This window comes from Cannabis sativa, chromosome 5 (genome assembly GCF_029168945.1).
Source record: "Cannabis sativa cultivar Pink pepper isolate KNU-18-1 chromosome 5, ASM2916894v1, whole genome shotgun sequence".
NCBI lineage: Eukaryota > Viridiplantae > Streptophyta > Magnoliopsida > Rosales > Cannabaceae > Cannabis > Cannabis sativa.
The window spans coordinates 22,235,736-22,254,029 of NC_083605.1; positions in this window are offsets into that span (position 1 = coordinate 22,235,736).

An 18,294-nucleotide genomic window follows, 5' to 3' on the forward strand; every position below is an offset into this window, starting at 1 on the left:
ATTTGTTCCTTGTACATGAAGGGAAAAATGGTTGCGCCAGAGGTTATTAAGAGAGAACGCCAACTGAGAACGTTCTTAGAGATGAGGGCAACAATGTCAAATACAGAGTTTATGCCATTATTCGTGACCAAGGTGAGAAAAGTTGGGAATTCGGAGCCTACGCCGCCTACTAATCCTCTCCCTCGAAGTGTGGTAGGGTCTTGCGTTCCCGAAACAGATGTTGGGATTGGTGTGAATGAGGAGGTTCCGACCAATTTAGAGGTTCCGACCAATGTAGGGCAAGAACAAGAAGCGACAGGATTTCATCAGTTTGAAGAGTTCGATACAACCTTCTACAATAACGATCCTATTGTAGATTTGAATATGGACGATGAACATGATTTGGCAGTCGATGAAGCCGTAGCGGGACCATCATTGAGGTTAGAGTGTGTACCGAGTAACCAAGGTACACAGCGAGAACGACAACCTCGTAGTGAAAATCGCACTACACCTGGAACTAGCAGTAGTCGACAAGGCAGAACTGAAGAACATGCTCGTCATGCAACCTTCTCAACGTTCTCCTCTTTTGAAGTTTGTACCAAGTTCAAAGCTCCCATGTGGACAAAGGAAGATATAATGGAAAATCATGAGCTAACTACTTGTTTACAAAGTAAGGAAGCAGGGGTGATAGAGCTTGGTAATTTTTATGAAAACAAAGAAGAACTGAGACAAGTAGTGGGTAGGTTTGCACTTAATAACAATTTTGAGTGGATGGTGAAGAAGTCATCCCCTGATGTGTTGTACGTTACATGCAAGGCTCCAGATTGTAAATGGAGATTGAGGGGGAGGAAGAAGATGCATTCTGACAACTTTGAGGTCACTGTATTTCACAATGAACACACATGTAACTTGAATGCGAGACGTTCAGATCACCGTCAAGCAGCACCATGGGTAGTTGGCCACCTTATTAAGGGGAAGTACACCCAAGATGGAACTAAGTACAAGGCTAAAGACATACAGAGGGACATGTTTGACAACTATGGTATCAGTATGAGTTATGTGAAGGCGTGGAGGTGCAGGGAGATGGGACTTACGTATGCTAGGGGTACGCCTGAGTTTTCATACATGAAGCTTCCTGGGTACTTGTACATGCTGGAACAGAAGAATCCAGGTACCATTACTGACTTGTACTTAGAGAATGAGCGGTTCAAGTACTGTTTTATATCACTCGGTGCATGTAGAAGGGGTTTTTCTTTTTGTCGTCCTGTTTTGAGTATCGATGGCACCTTCTTGAAGACGAAGTACGGCGGTATAATGTTAGTTGCTGTGGCATACAATGCGAACAACCAATTGTTGCCGGTTGCTTATGGTATCGTTGACAGTGAGAATAACGACTCATGGACGTATTTCTTACAGAAGTTGAGGGTAGCAATTGGCGTGATTGAGAACTTAGTGTTTGTGTCAGATAGGCATCAAAGCATTGATCATGCTGTTGAACTCGTTTTTCCCGAAGCAGTCCACTGTGCATGCTATCACCACATTGTTATGAACGTGAACGCCAAATTCAAGACTGATGCTTTTCACAACCAAATATATAATGTTGCTTACGCATGGTCGAAGACTGAATGCGATAGAGAGTTCGAGAAGCTTAGAAAGATGAATCCGGCCAATATGTCTCTGAGCTGCTCCATAATTACGTTCTGACCACCCTTCAGCTCTACATGGCTGGTCTCGTATGCCTTCTTCAGCTCGACATGAGCAGCATACAGACCCTGAGTGTCAGCCTCGATCCTATCCAACCTCGCCACTAAATCAGTGTACTCGGCACCCCGAACGCCTGATGAAGATGGTGCACTGGGCTGAGGTTCTGAACCAGTGGCCTGAAAAAATATATATCAAAAAAATACGATAAGCATACGATAATTCCACAATGTAACAAATATCACAAAACAAAAACAATAAAAAATAAAGACATAAAAAAAAAGTTCCAAAAATTGGTACCTGAGTGTCTGTTTCCTGAGTGTCTGGGACCTGAGTCTCTGGTACCTGACTACCTGCCTCAGCCTCTGTGTCATCCACACCATCATCAACCAGGTTCTCACCATCGTAAGATATGGTCCTCACAAATGCCTCCTCCTCTGTCCGTGGAAGTAGCCCCTTCACCACTTCAAGATTCTGTTTATGGTTCAAAAAATATCAAAATAAAACCATTTAGCATTTATTACAAGCATTTATGTTAAATAATTATTCTGAACATAAGTGAAAATCATACCCGTCTAGAAAATAATGCGCTGACGTCTTTCTTCCCAATATCGCCTTTGCTCGTCCAGCTAAGCATCCTGGGGAACCGAATCCCGTGATTCGTGCCATACCTCTTCCCAACCTCCAAAATGGCCTCGTACGCCCAATATTGTACTGCAGGTGCGAAGCCATATGCTGTGTATTTGCACTCGTGCTGAACATCCGAACTCAGCTTCTTCTCGTAGTTGGCCTTCTATTTCAACATGTCTTTTTGAAGCGAGTGCATGAGTCTGGCGAATGAGTGCTTCCCCCCCAAGGAATCCGGAAGAAGAACTCGAGGTCTTCCACATATCTAAGTATGTGAAGCGTAATCAGCGCGTTTGCCTCGCGGCCCAGAAGCACTGACTCCACAAACAAGCACAAGCCGAGCTTGTACAAGTCTTCCGGGTTCTGACAGTTTGTGAACCTATCTTGGAGTGCTTCTGTCTTCACACTATCAGACCGGTTGAAATATTTGTTGATCAATCGGTCTGACCCTGAGCGCGCGACCTGCGCAGCCTTCTCCTCTTCTGTTGGCCCCGAGGAGAAGTCCAGGCCTGTAATGAGTGCAAACTCCAGCACTCCGAATCTGACCTCCTTCCGACCAACGTAAAACCGCATCCTCAACTCCTCCTGAGCATCCACTTTCATTTTGTGGAGCATCAGCTGGTGAAATAACACCGAGGAGAATGTCAAGGGTACGGCATTCCAAAAGCTGCCGAAACGGCTTTCCTTCGCCGTGTTATTCAAGTTGTACTCCTCAAACCGAGCTTTGATTTTTGCAAAAATTTCGGTGCCTCTATATGTGACGCGGCCAGTAAAATGCTCGGGTGCTGGAATTATTAGTCTGGGAGCCATCTGAAAAATCAAAAACCAAAAAAATTTAAATGTCAAAAAAGTTAAGAAATGTCGACATAACATCGACATCATGTCGATATTCTGTCGACATTATCAAACATTCATAATTGGTCGACAAACCGTCGACATACAATCAACATGCTATCGACATTATCATAAGAACAGTGACAAACGACCAACATCGACAACTTATCGACATACAGTCGACAAATTGTCGACATTATACCAATTAACTACCATACGAATCAACTCTAACTTCCCTATCGACAACCTATCGACATATAGTCGACAAATTATCGACATTCTAACAGTAAACTACCACAAGAATCAACTACAACTTATTATCGACAACCAATCGACATATTGTCGACAAATTGTCGACATTCTAACAGTAAACAACCATAAGAATCAACTACAACTTATTATCGACAACCTATCGACATATAGTCGACATTACATGGCAAAACTACATAACATCAAACAAGGTAAAACCATCGACAAATTGTCGACATGATGTCGACAACCTGTCGACAACAATGTTCAAACACACAAACAGAAAACTATATATATTGATATCCTATCGACATTTCATCGATAACGCTGTAAAAACACACAAACACCATTGAAACATATCCAACATATACAACATGCAATAATTGACATCTAGATTCGCATATACAATCTAAAACAATGTTATCTGAAGAACATACACAAATTCCCATTGAAATTTCTAAATTTTAAACAGAAAAAAACTTACCGTTGGATTGGATTGGATCAGTGGTTCGTGGTCGTGGTCGTGGATCGCCGTGGGCCGCCGTGGGTCTTCGTCCTCTTCGTCGTCGTCGGTCGCCTTGGGTTTTGTGGGTTTCGTGGGTTCGTGGGTTCGTGGGTTCGTGGGTTCCTGGGGTGAGGCCGGTTCGTGGGGTGAGGCCGGTTCGTGGGTTCGTGGGTTCGTGAGGGGTGAGGAGGACAGAGAGAGAGAGAGAGAGAGGGAACGTTTGAGACAGAGAGAGGAGGACTGGTTCGTGAAGAGAGAGAGAGAGGGAACGTCAGAAAGAGAGAGGGAACGTCTGAGAGAGGGAAATTTTAATTTAGGGGTATTTTAGGAATCTTTTAAAATTAGAGGAATCAATTTGTACAAATTATAAAAGGGTATAAATTTTGATATAGGTTATATTATTAAGGGGCAAATAATGAAATATCCCTATATATATACAGGCATACCACATATTTAAGTGTGCTTTCATCAGTCTCCTAAAATGCATAATATGCATGTACAACTATTATGTTTAACATTTAATTTTTTGACAACAATAGGTGAATATAAAATTAAAACAAATCTTATATCACATACACATATAAAGAAGGGCATTTTAAATAAATATATACATTTTTTTAAATAATTACAAAAAATGTGAAAAAAAAATACAATTTTAAAAATGTACACATTTGAAAACATATTTACAAAAATTCATACAAATTCTTAATTAAATTATAATAGATATATTAATGAGTCAACTTACTATATTTAGATTTGTATAACTATTTTTATGACTAATTTATATAGTATTAATGAGTAAGCCTACTTTCATCTAAAAAAAATGAGTAAGCCTACTAATTACATAAAATTGTAAATTAATAATTACAAAACATAATAAGATACTAATAATAAACAATAAAATTTGTATTCATCATACAAATCACGTCAACAACATAAATGATATATTTGTAAAATTCAAAACATATATAATCATAATTTCTTTGACTAACTATGTCCAATATCATTATTAGTTGATTTGTAAAAATCTTAATTTCCACTTATCTACAATTTATATTTTTTTTTTAATAAAAAATATTTGAAATTTATAAAGTTATGTTTGTTTATTTATTTTTTAATGTAAGAATTGTTTTTCAATAGATAAATTCGTTTTTTAACTCATTAGAAAATAATCATATAGAAACAATAGAAAAAATATATATTTATTTTAGTATAGTATAAATATTAGATATGTCTATTTTTATGTTTACAATTATAATAAACATATCAATAATATAAAATATTTTGTATGTATATATGTGTTTATTTTATTTTCTATTAGTTAAATATACTAATTAGTTAAATATACTAATTTAATAAACAAAATAATAATATTCACATATGTTTATTATATTACTCTATGTGTGTCATGTTTATTTTTTAGTAATTTTTTATAAAATAAATAATATATATATAAAAAAAATTGTTTATCTTTTTCTTTTATTTTTGTTTATTGTGTCCTGTTTATTTTTTTTTAATTAAATAATATTTGGAGCTTATAAAGTTATATTTGTGTATTTCTTTTTTGATGTAAGAATTGTATTTAATTCATTTACTTACTCATTAGAAAATAATGAATATATAGAAACAATAAAAAAATATATATATGTATTTAAGTATAGTATAAATTGACTATGTTTATTTTTATATTTACAATTCTAATAAACATACTAATAATATAAAATACTTTGTGTATATATGTTTATTTTATTTTCTATTTATTAAACCTACTAATTTAATAAACAAAATAATAATATTCACATATGTTTATTATATCACTATGTGTGTCATGTTTATTTTTAGTAATTTTAAGCATTGATTTATATTTATATACATTAATGTTTATAATTTTGATATTGTATTTTATTAAAAAAAAACTTATTAAATTATAATAATTCATACTAAAATAAATAATAAATATTTTTTCTTTAATAAAAAAAATATTTGATTTGGTTATTTTTATAAAACTGTTTATTATTTATTTAATTAATTTTACAGAATTCTTTGTTTTGAATTTTAATAAACATGTTTTATTATTAATAATTTTTAAAACATTAATATAATAAACATAAGGATAAAATATTACAAAATAATATTAGAAACATTAATTACAATTTTCTATTTATGGTAATTAGTTTAATTATTAATAATTTATATTATTTAATGATTAAAATGTATGGTTTTATTTAATAAATTTTGTAAATGTATAAGTTTTTCAAATAATTTTTTTTTGCACATTTTTTGTAATTATTTTATTTTTGTTGTACATTTATGAAAAAAGCCCTATAAAGAAATTAATCACAGCCAATGACAACTAGACATGAAGTTCTTTAATAATCGATCTAATTAAAAAAAAAAAAAAATTATGCCAAAGAACCACAACTCATAATCTGGAAAACCATAACCCTATTTTTTAAAAAAAAAAAAACTTCCAATTTTTTTTTTTTAGAATTAGAAAAATCCCCAAATTTCTAAAATATGAACCCTAAATTCTCAAAAAAAATCAATCAATAGTGGTATTGATACCACTTGTTAGAATTCTTTAACACTAATAAAATATGCAACAACAAGATTCAATTCGATAGATAAACATATTACATATAATTATAAGTGTATAACCATAGATCTAAAGAATACCTTTGTTGATTCAAAGAGAAGAACTGAAATAGTGGAAGCATAACGTAATCCATAGATAATGATGATCTCAATCCATTGTAGAGATAGTCTTTGTGGTAATTTTAGGTAATGATCTTCTAAGAAAATAAGACTTAGGGTTTTTCTAATTTTCTCTCTTCATAGGGAAGATAAGAATAGAAATTGTCGTTTCTTGGGACCATTACCAATTTATAACCACATAGCTAGGTTATTAATTTTAAGTATTTCTAATTTAGCTCCTCAATAAATTAGAAATATCGCTTAGGGTATCTACACATTTAGCCCATGACACTTTAATACCCAATGACCCACAATTACTAAAATTAACTTCAAAATATTAATGAAAAAAAAATTCATATATTTTAAAAGTTAATTATGTTGCTAATTCAATTTTAATTAGGTTAGACTAATATAATTAACCTAATACAATTATTTAAATAAGGCAAATGGGTCTTCACAATTGGGGTAGTTCATGTGCGGGAGAGCTGGGCTTAGTATGTCGTACCCACTACTATTGGCCCCCTAACTCTCACACAAGGCCCAAAAGAGAGGAATTTAACCTTTAAATAAACAATTGTTATTCATTGAATAAGCCCAAATCTAATTGGGCCTAAATAAATTTACTTATGTCAAAATTTATTTTAGCAACCTAGTCCATTTACTTAGTAAAACTTAAATGGGCTTCCTATATGCATCTAAGCCCAATAGCAAACATATAGGCTCACATAGGTCAAATAATTTGGATGGGCCCTATCATGTTACTACGTTTACACAGATGAAAGAAGTACAAAATTTACCTGTTACAAATTATTTATAGGATCTATTGACAATTGGACTATGATTAAAATCAGATCATTGGATCTGTCAACAAGTTAATCATAGCAATTTAGATCAAATAAATAATAGGTTTGTTAAAAAAAAGTTTTGAATAAACAATATAAATAAACAAACAATGTCCATGTAGCAGATGTGAAATAAGATATTAATATAATTAAATTATTATTTTAAACTAACCAATTAAATTTTGAAAATTTAGGGTTGTTAAAACCAACCTTAAAAATTCATCAAAATTTAAAATTCAAAAATGAAAACTAATTTAAAATATCTAAGTATATTTTGAATTATTTTTATCAGATTAAATTAAATATCAAATAAGATAAATGATTTGAAAAAAAAAAAATATCTTCAATATCATCTTCTAATTTTATAATTTAATAAAATTAAAATAATAAAATAAACCAATTTTAAAATAGTTAGATAATTATTATTTTAAGAATAAAATAATAAATAAAAAATAATTACCTTAATTATATGTCAAAATATCTCAAATTAAGCAATATTCAAATTTCTACAAAAATATCTAAGTTATTTTAATATTTAAAATATAATTTATAAATTTCTAATAAGTAAAATGATATAAAATAGTAAAATATCATTTTTAAACTTATAATTTATAAATAATTAAATATTTAACAAAATAATAAATTTTTGAATTTGAAAATATTATGGTTAGAATATCTATAAAAATATCTAGGTTAATTTCAAATTTATTAATTATTTAATTTGTCATAGAAGATAATATTAATATAATATTTCAAATAAAAAAAATAAAGTTATCTTTTAATTTAAAATATGTTAAATATCAAAATATCTGATCTTATAATTAAATAATATATAAATATTAAACAAATTAATAAATTTTTAAATCTGACCATAATTTAAAAAATAAAATAATCAATTTTTAAATTTAAACTTCAAAATATCATAAAATAATAATATTCTATTAAAAATAAATATTATTAATTTAAAAAATGATATTTAAGTTTAAATATATTTAAAAATAATATTTTATTTTAATTTTGAGGTTTGAAAATTGGAAAAATCGAATTTTGGGAAAAAATCCCACAAAATTTGGAAATTGGGTGGAAAAATCGTTACTGCCAGCAAGGCTGCAGTTGCAGCCCACGAGAGGCTGCTAGCAAGCCTCAACGCGCGCGGACAGGAGGAGCCAGCTGAGGAAACTCGACATTTGCAGGGTTCCTGACCGAGTAACCTCGGTCAGCTGTAGGGTGACGCGCGCGGGACAGCAGGGAGCAAACATGTTCAGACAGTGAGTTGTCTGAAGCCCATGCACGCGCGAATCCTTCTTGTCTGAAGGGTCTGTGCGTGCGATTGAGCATGGGCATCCCAAAATTTCAAAAATTCATAACTCCTTCAATTTTTATCGGAATCGAGTTCTGTAAAAACCAAAATTGCTTAATTTTTCACAAGGAATCCAAATAAAATATTTTCAGAAAGAAAAAAAATATTTTTCACGGAAAAATTTTGTACAATACATACATTCATCACATAAACCATCATGAAACCATCCAAATCAACAGACACATCATTTTAATTCATATTTCATGAAAGTAAATCATTACTATGGCTTTGAGGCCAGTTGTTGGAAATATTTTACCAGGATCTAGATTTACTAACAAGTATGTTTCATTAACATCCTAATATGAATTTCTAAAACAATGAAATTAAACACATATACAGTTTCAAAAAACCTTACATTGGGTGCAGCGAAATATAATGACTCCTTCCGTTCAAATCTCTAGCCCTTGATTCCTTTCTGTAGCAGAGCATTATCAAGATCTGAACCTGGATCTCTTTCTCTCCTTCTTGAGCCCGATTCTCCTTCTTGTTGATTGGATTCTTCATAGTCTTACACACTATGATTGAGATACCACTTGATGTGCGTGGGCACTCACTCTATCACTCAAGGTTCAAAATTATGAAGAAGAAAAGAAGAGAGAAGTGGTTCAGCCTAATAGAAAGAAGGCTCAGGAAAAATTTTCTGAAAGTTAAATTTCATCAATCTTTAAGTGTGAGTCATCACTATCTATTTATAGGTAACCACCTAGGTTTAGGTTAGATTTAATTAGCATTAAAATAATAGAAAAATAAATGGTAAATTACACTAGTGTGGCCGGCCATGGATTGTTATTGGGACCCACTTTGCAATTTTGTCATTTTGTCATTTTCCCATCTCATTTTCTCAAAAACGCCAATTTTCTAATTTAACTACTTAAATGCCAATTCCAATTATTTAATAACTAAAAATTAATTATGAAATAATATTGTCATTTAATATATTTATTAATTAAACATAATAAAGTCTCTTAATTAATAAATAAAATCTAGAATCTCTTTTCTTCACAATTTTGCCATTGCTTAGTGAAAATTCATAAACTAGACATAGTCTAATTTTAGAATTATAATTGATTAATTAAAATCAATTAACTGAGTCTTACAGGTAGTATGGTCTCAACTAGTATGGGGACCATGGGCCTATATAACCGAGCTTCCAATAAGCTGATCTAGAATTTACCAAGTAAATCCACTAACTTATTAATTCCTCATTGCATCCACTCATAGAACTTGAAATTGCACTCTCAGTTATATAGAACGCTCTATATGTTCCACGATATAGATACGCTATTAATTATCCATCGTTATAATCCCAATAATCAATGATCCTCTATAGATGATCTACATTGCATAGGGATAAAATTACCGTTACACACTTTCAATGTATTTTTGTTGGATATTATTTTACCAGGATCTTAGATCTACTCACAAGTATGTTTATTAACATCCTAAATATGAACTTTCTAAAACGATAAATTAAACACATATAAAGTTTAAGAAACCTTACATTGGGTGCAGCGGAATTATAATGACTCCTTTCGTTCAGATCTCTAACCCTTGATTCCTTTCTGTAGCAGAGTATTATCAAGATCTGAACCTGGATCTTCTTCTCTGAATCCTTGATGCTGAATCTCCTTTGCTGATGATCTTTCTTCACGATCTTCCTCACTATGATTGAGGTATTGCTTGATGTGTGTGGGCACTACTCTAATCACTAAGAGAGGTTCGAAATATAGATGAAGAATAGAGAGAGAGAGTGGCGGCTAGAGAAGAGAGTGGAGGCTCAGGTTTTTCTGATTCAGAAAGTGTAATTTTCCTGAAGCCTTCACTATCTATTTATAGCATTCCACTAGGGTTAGATTTGAATTATATGGCATTAAAATAATGAAAAAATCATTTAAAAAAGATAACATAGGTGGCCGGCCCTGGCTAGGTGGACTGGGCCTTGATTTTTGCAATTTTGCAATTTTACCACCTTTTGTATCTGATTTTCTCAAAAATGCCAATTTCCTAATTCAATCATTTAAATGCCAATTCTAACTATTTAATAACTATAAATAATTATTAAATAATATTGTCATTTATCATATTTATTAATTGAACCATACAAAGTATCATAATTAACAAATATGCCCCTGTTAACTCTTTCTTTACAATTTCGCCCTTACTTAGTGAAAATTTCACAAATAGACATAGTCTAATTCGTGAATTATAATTGATTAATCAAAACCAATTACATGAGTCTTACAAGCAATATTATCTCAACTAGTGGGGGGACCATGGGTCTATATAACCGAGCTTCCAATAAGTAGATCAAGAATTTAGCACTAAAATTCACTAACTTATTAATTCTTCGTTGAATCCACGCATAGAACTTAGAATTGCACTCTCAGTATATAGAATGCTCTATATGTTCCACCATATAGACACATCATTAGTTATCCATTGTTATAATCCTAATGTGATCAATGATCCTCTATATGAATGATCTACATAGTAAAGGGATTAAATTACCGTAACACCCTACTATGTATTTTATCCTTAAAACACTTGACCCCGTATAAATGATATTTCAGCTTATGTGAAATGAGATCTCCACCATTTATTTTCGTTTGGTCAAGCTCGAAGGAAATCATCCTTTGCTTACTATTTGCCAGATAGAAGCTATAGATTCCATGTTTATGCTAGCGCTCCCACTCAATTGCACTACCGTGTTCCCAAAAAGTATGTATCACCCTGACCTAAAAGTAGGCTTAACTAACAATTCAAAGGAACACGAATAGCCTTTCAAGATTGAGCCTAATCATAACAGGATTAAGATCATTTGATCTAGGATCAACTTGACGATATTGACTTGAATAGATTTTACGGTAAGTTTAATTAAATCTAAGTCAAAGTTCAATATCGGTCCCTTCCAATGCATACTCCATGCATCCAACCTGAGCTTTACTTTAACCAATGTTCTGGAAAGAACATAGTATTTCTCCAAATACAAGTAAACTCTTGTTGTAGATTATCATATCAGTAAAACCCTGTGTCTGATAAATCTAGGAAACTTTATTCACATAGTCATGTTTACTTTCCAATGTGATGACAGCACAATAAACATGATCAAGTATGTGAAAAGGGTTTAAGATGAATTTATAAATCAATTAGACAAGCAATCGATAAAGTGAGCCAAAACATACACAAATGAATGAAAAATACTTCTGTTTCTTTATTGATGTTGAATAAAATAGATTACATTGAAATGGAGTTTTATTTAGGGCATAAAACCTAACAATTTTATCCTTATAACACTTGGCCACCTATAAATGATATTATAGTGAACTAATATAGTCATTAAAATGACCGCTCTATCATTTATCTCTATTTAGCAAGCTCAAAGGAAATCATCGTTTCACTTCTAAATACCTATAGAAGCTATAGATTCCATATCTATGATTAGCGCTCCCACTCAATTGCACTACCATGTTTCCAAAATGTACGTATCACCCTAATCAAAAAGTAGGCTTAACTAACAAATCAAAGAACATGTATAATACTCTTGAGAACGAACCCAACCATGTCAGGATTCAGATCATTTGATCTAGGATCAACTAGGTGATATTGAATTGAATAGATATTACGGTAAATTTATCATATCTAATCAAAGTTCAATATCGGTCCCTTCCAATGTATACTCCATACATCCGATACTGGTAAACTTTACCAATGCCCTGGAAAGGACATAACACTTATCCAAGGTGTAAGCATACCTATCGCTGATTATCATGCCAGTCTAAATCCAATGAGCTAACAAATCAGGGAATTAAATTTTCGAACATGTAAACATGATTATATTCTAGTGTGCTGACTGTTGGAATTTATTTTACCAGGATCTTAGATCTACTCACAAGTATGTTTATTAACACCCTAAATATGAACTTTCTAAAACGATGAAATAAACACGTATAAAGTTTAAGAAACCTTACGGTGGGTGCAGCGGAATTAAATGACTCCTTCCGTTCAGATCTCTAACCCTTGTATCCTTTCTGTAGCAGAGTATTATCAAGATCTGAACCTCGATCTCTTTCTCTGAATCTTTGATGCTGAAACTCCTTTGCTGATGATCTTTCTTCACGATCTTCCTCACTATGATTGAGGTATTGCTTGTTGTGTGTGGGCACTACTCTAATCACCAAGGTAATTTCGAAATATGAAGGAAGAAGAGAGAGAGAGAGAGGGTGGCGGCCAAGGTAGAGAGAGAAAGGCTCAGTTTTTCTGATTCAGAAGTGTAATTTTCCTGAAGCCTTCACTACCTATTTATAGTATTCCACTAGGGTTAGGTTTGAATTATTTGGCATTAAAATAATGAAAATATCAGTTTAAAATGCCTACAAAAGTGGCCGGCCATGGCTTATTGGGTTTGGGCCTTGCTTTTTGCAATTTTGCAATTTTAACACTTTTGTATCTGATTTTCTCAAAAATGCCAATTTTCTAATTCAACCATTTAAATGCCAATTCTAACTATTTAATAACTATAAATAATTATTAAATAATATTGTCATTTATCATATTTATTAATTGAACCATACAAAGTATCATAACTAACAAATATGCCCCTAACAGCTCTTTCTTTATAATTTCGCCCTTACTTAGTGAAAATTTCACAAATAGACATAGTCTAATTTGAGAATTATAATTGATTAATCAAAACCAATTACATGAGTCTTACAAACAATATTATCTCAACTAGTGCGGGGACCATGGGTCTATATAACCGAGCTTCCAATAAGTAGATCAAGAATTTAGCACTAAAATTCACTAACTTATTAATTCTTCGTTGAATCCACGCATAGAACTTAGAATTGCACTCTCAGTATATAGAATGCTCTATATGTTCCACCATATAGACGCATCATTAGTTATCCATTGTTATAATCCTAATTTGATCAATGATCCTCTATATGAATGATCTACACTGTAAAGGGATTAGATTACCGTAACACCCTACTATGTATTTTATCCTTAAAACACTTGACCTCGTATAAATAATATTTCAGCTTATGTGAAATGAGTACTCCACCATTTATGTTCGTTTGGTCAAGCTCGAAGGAGATCATCCTTTTCTTACTATTCGCCAGATAGAAGCTATAGATTCCATGTTTATGCTAGCGCTCCCACTCAATTGCACTACCGTGTTCCCAAAATGTACGTATCACCCTGACCTAAAAGTAGGCTTAACTAACAAATCAAAGAACACGAATAGCTTTTCAAGATTGAGCCTAATCATAACAGGATTAAGAACATTTGATCTAGGATCAACTTGGCGATATTGACTTGAATAGATTTTACGGTAAGTTTAATTAAATCTAAGTCAAAGTTCAATATCGGGCTCTTCCGATGCATACTCCATGCATCCAACCTGAGCTTTACTTTAACCAATGTTCTGGAAAGAACATAGCATTTTTCCAAATGCAAGTAAACTCTTGTTGTAGATTATCATATCAGTAAAACCCTGTGTCTGATAAATGTAGGAAACTTTATTCACATAGTCATGTTTACTTTCCAATGTGATGACAACACAATAAATAGGATCAAGTATGTGAAAAGGGTTTAAGATAAATTTATAAATCAAATAGACAAGCAATTGATAAAGTGAACCAAAACATACACAAATGAATAAAAAATACTTCTGTTTCTTTATTGATAAATAAAATTGATTACATTGAAATGGAGTTTTATTTAGGGCATAAAACCCAACACTGACAACACTATAATCATAAACAAATACATATGTTCTGTACCTAATAGAATTTATACATTAAACATAATCATGAAATAAATCATGTGAACCATGCAACATAGAATTTGATTTCTAATCTTTATTAGTAAATCTAATTATATTGAAATGGGTTTTATTTAGGGCACGAAACCCAACAAAATTTGGCTATTCATCAGAAGCTGACACGTGTCTCACAAAAGGAATGTGAATCAACTCAAAGAATATAATAATGATTTTGTATCATTAAAAGTGATAACTCTAGAAATTAGAGTTATTTTTCACATTTTTTTTTACTAAAAATTGGTTTAGTTCTTAAGTTTTTAATTAATTTATTAAGTTTTAAATTTATTAACTTTATTGTAATTTTTTATGTTTTTGTGTATTTTTATAATTAATTTGTGATAATATGTTATGTGTTATGTGTTATTTATATTTAATTTTATTTTAGAGTTCTAATTTATTTTATGTATTTTTAGGTGTGTTTGGTGGACACAAAATTGGGATTAAATTGAAGAAAGCTTGAGAAAAGAGGGTCAAAAGCACAATTTGTAAAACAAAAATTAGATCAGTCCAAAACAAGGCCTACTCTCGGTCGACTCTTTGACCCAATCCACGCCGTCCGTGTGAAGATCTAAAGGCCCAGAAGCGTGCGTGAGGCACACCCCAGACAGCCGAGAGTGGCAATCTGTTTCCTCCTGCTGCTTTTCTTCCACGCGGGACCCACGAGTCAGCTTCAGCTCCAATCACGGCCTGCCACGCGTGCGCCCAGCAGCTTCCTCCTTCCCAGCTGGTACCATCTCCGTCAGCCTCCCCTCCAACCAGCTCGCGCCACGCAAGCTCTCCGTCAGCCCCTCCTGCATTCAAGCCACGCCAAGTGTACCTGCAAAAGAAAAACAAAAAGGAAAAAAATGGCTGTTTAAATTTGTTACATCTCAGCCAAATACATTACCATACAAAATGCCAAAATTCTCATTTTTCTCCCACAACTTACACCTAAATATCAATTCTATTCTCCCAATTATTTTCAACTAAATAAACATTCTTAATTTAATTTTTCCATACCTTTCACTACTTTTACATCCTTACAAAACATTTATTTTTTTTTCAATACTCTTACACATACTCTATTTATCCCTTCTCTTCCCAACACTAATTAAATTAATCATTTTATTTATTTTATTTTGATTAATTTAATCCTCAAATATTGCCTATAAATATGGTGTTGGAAGACCATTTCAAAACACATCTCTTCACCCCCATACACATCTCTTCACCCCCCTAAACACCTCTTCAACCCTAAACACTTCTCCATTCCACACCATTTCACTCCACACTTTTCATACTTCTACCATTTCCTTCTTATCATTTTTTCTACCATTTTTACATTTTGAAGAGCATGTCAAGTATGTTTATCTTTTGTAATTTTTATCTAGTTATGAGCTTCTAATCTTTTTTCAAGATTATTAAGATAATGATGAAGCAAAATGTAACTAGATAGTGTTTATGTTTGTATGTTGATTTCCTATTTGTGCTATAAAGTTCATGGATTTTTCTACCAAAATTTGTCTTTTTCATCTTCAATATCATGTATTTTTGATTGTTAAAGCATATTTCCACTTAGTTCTTCATTATACAAAAATTTAATACTCTTTGATTAAATGTCTTTCATTAAATTATTTACATCTAATTCTTAGAATATAAGTGTTATATTTTGCCTAAACATAGTTTCTTTGATTTTGTGTAGTTTAATTAAATTGTAACACATTTAATGCTTAGAAATTATACTTTTTATAAGTGAAGAAAAATCCTACATTTTTGAAAATAACTTGTACTTAAATGAAAAATATATTTTGGAAAATATAGTGTGATTTATTTCAACTATATATATGAACTTGGAAATCAATATACTTATAAATACTATTGAACTTGCATTTTGTGGATTCTAATATCTTAATAATCTTATTTTACACATCTTATTGGAAAATTATTTTCATACTCACTCATCTTTAATCTTAAATCTTTTTAGTTACTTGTCTTTTATTTTGCAAAACCAAAATCCCATCAAATATTTGGAGCTAGGTTAGAATATTCTTATTTTGTTTGAAATAGCTTCTTTTGATGTTAGTCAACTCCCATGGGTTCGACCTTGTACTTACATGAACATTATATTCCGAAACGATTCGTGCACTTGCGAGTATAAATATTAGAACACTCACTTTTGAGGACAACAAAAAGCAATTAAATAACTTGTTACAATTAAATATAAGTTTAATAGAAAATTATTCAAACTCGCTTACTGTGTAGCCAGGGCCGGCCCAAGCATTGGGCAGCTTGGGCCATTGTACAAGGCCCCCATCTTTTAAGGTCCAATTTTTTTTTTTTTAAAGAAAAGGCCTATTTTTTCTTTTTTTTTTCCTATTATATACACATAAATAAAAAATTTATAATTAAAAATTTATAAATAAATCTTAAAAAAAAAGTTAGTAATAAAATTGTAGTTTTAATGTGCACATTTTTTTTTTTAAAAAAAAAACCCCAATTTTAAAATTTTGCACGAGGCCCCCAAAATGCTTGGGCCGACCCTGTGTGGCCTTACGCGAGACAAGGATAATGACTATTAAACAAGTATTGGCGAGACATATATCTACCGTGGGATACACTCAGATAAATATACATGAAGAGGATACTCACTTACTCGGGTAGATTAAAAGTGGCAACACTCAACCGCCTCGCGTCACACATAGCACGAAGATCACCTCACATTGCTAATATTAATGAAGGGATATAACGTGATGAGTTATTCTTCAACACTTAGCATTCATTTCTATTAAGATGTCCAAGAAGGAGAACTCATGTCTGACGAGGCATAACCTTCCAAGTCAACAATAATCATCTAGAGGATTAAAATAAAGAACAGTTGAGTAGTTATTAGATATTATCCCATGTGTGATTAAATGAAACGTAGAGATTGTCCACATTTCATGAACAATTATGAATGAACCAATCCCAAAAAGAATAAATGCCAGCCTATGTACCTATAAATAGCGGTAGAATTCACGGGAAAGGGGACGACAAAATTTGAGAAAGAAATAGTGGAGTGGACCGAGATCTTTCAAGGAGAACATCTTGTTTAATTTAAAAATGAACTGTTGTAGCATTTCTGCATCATTTCCCGTGACTATAATGTCGTCTACATAGATGAGAACTATAATGATCAGCTTCTGTGTTTTGTAGAAGAATAGGGAACAATCAGCTCTTGAATTTACAAAGTTTCAGCTGAGAAGAGTAGTCTTTAGCTTATCGAACCAAGCTCTTGGTGATTGTCGAAGACCGTACAAAGACTTATGAAGCTTGCATACGAAATCTGGTTTCTCACTATCTTCAAAGCCCTTTGGTTGGTACATGAACACATCTTCTTCCAAGGTTCCATTTAGGAAGGCATTATTAATATCTAGTTGCCTTACATCCCATGATTTTGCAACAGCCAGAGTGAGAACAATCCTGACAGTAGAGGCTTTAATCACGGGACTAAACGTCTCTCCAAAGTCTATTCCTGGCCTTTGTGTGAATCATTTGGCTACAAGGCGTGCTTTAAGCCGTTGGAGACTTCCATCTGCATTTCTTTTAATCTTATAGACCCACTTGTTCGATATGATATACATACCAGCCCTTCGTGGCACTAACGTCCAAGTCTTGTTTCTTTTCAAGGCTACAATTTCACTCCCCATAGCATTGTTCCATC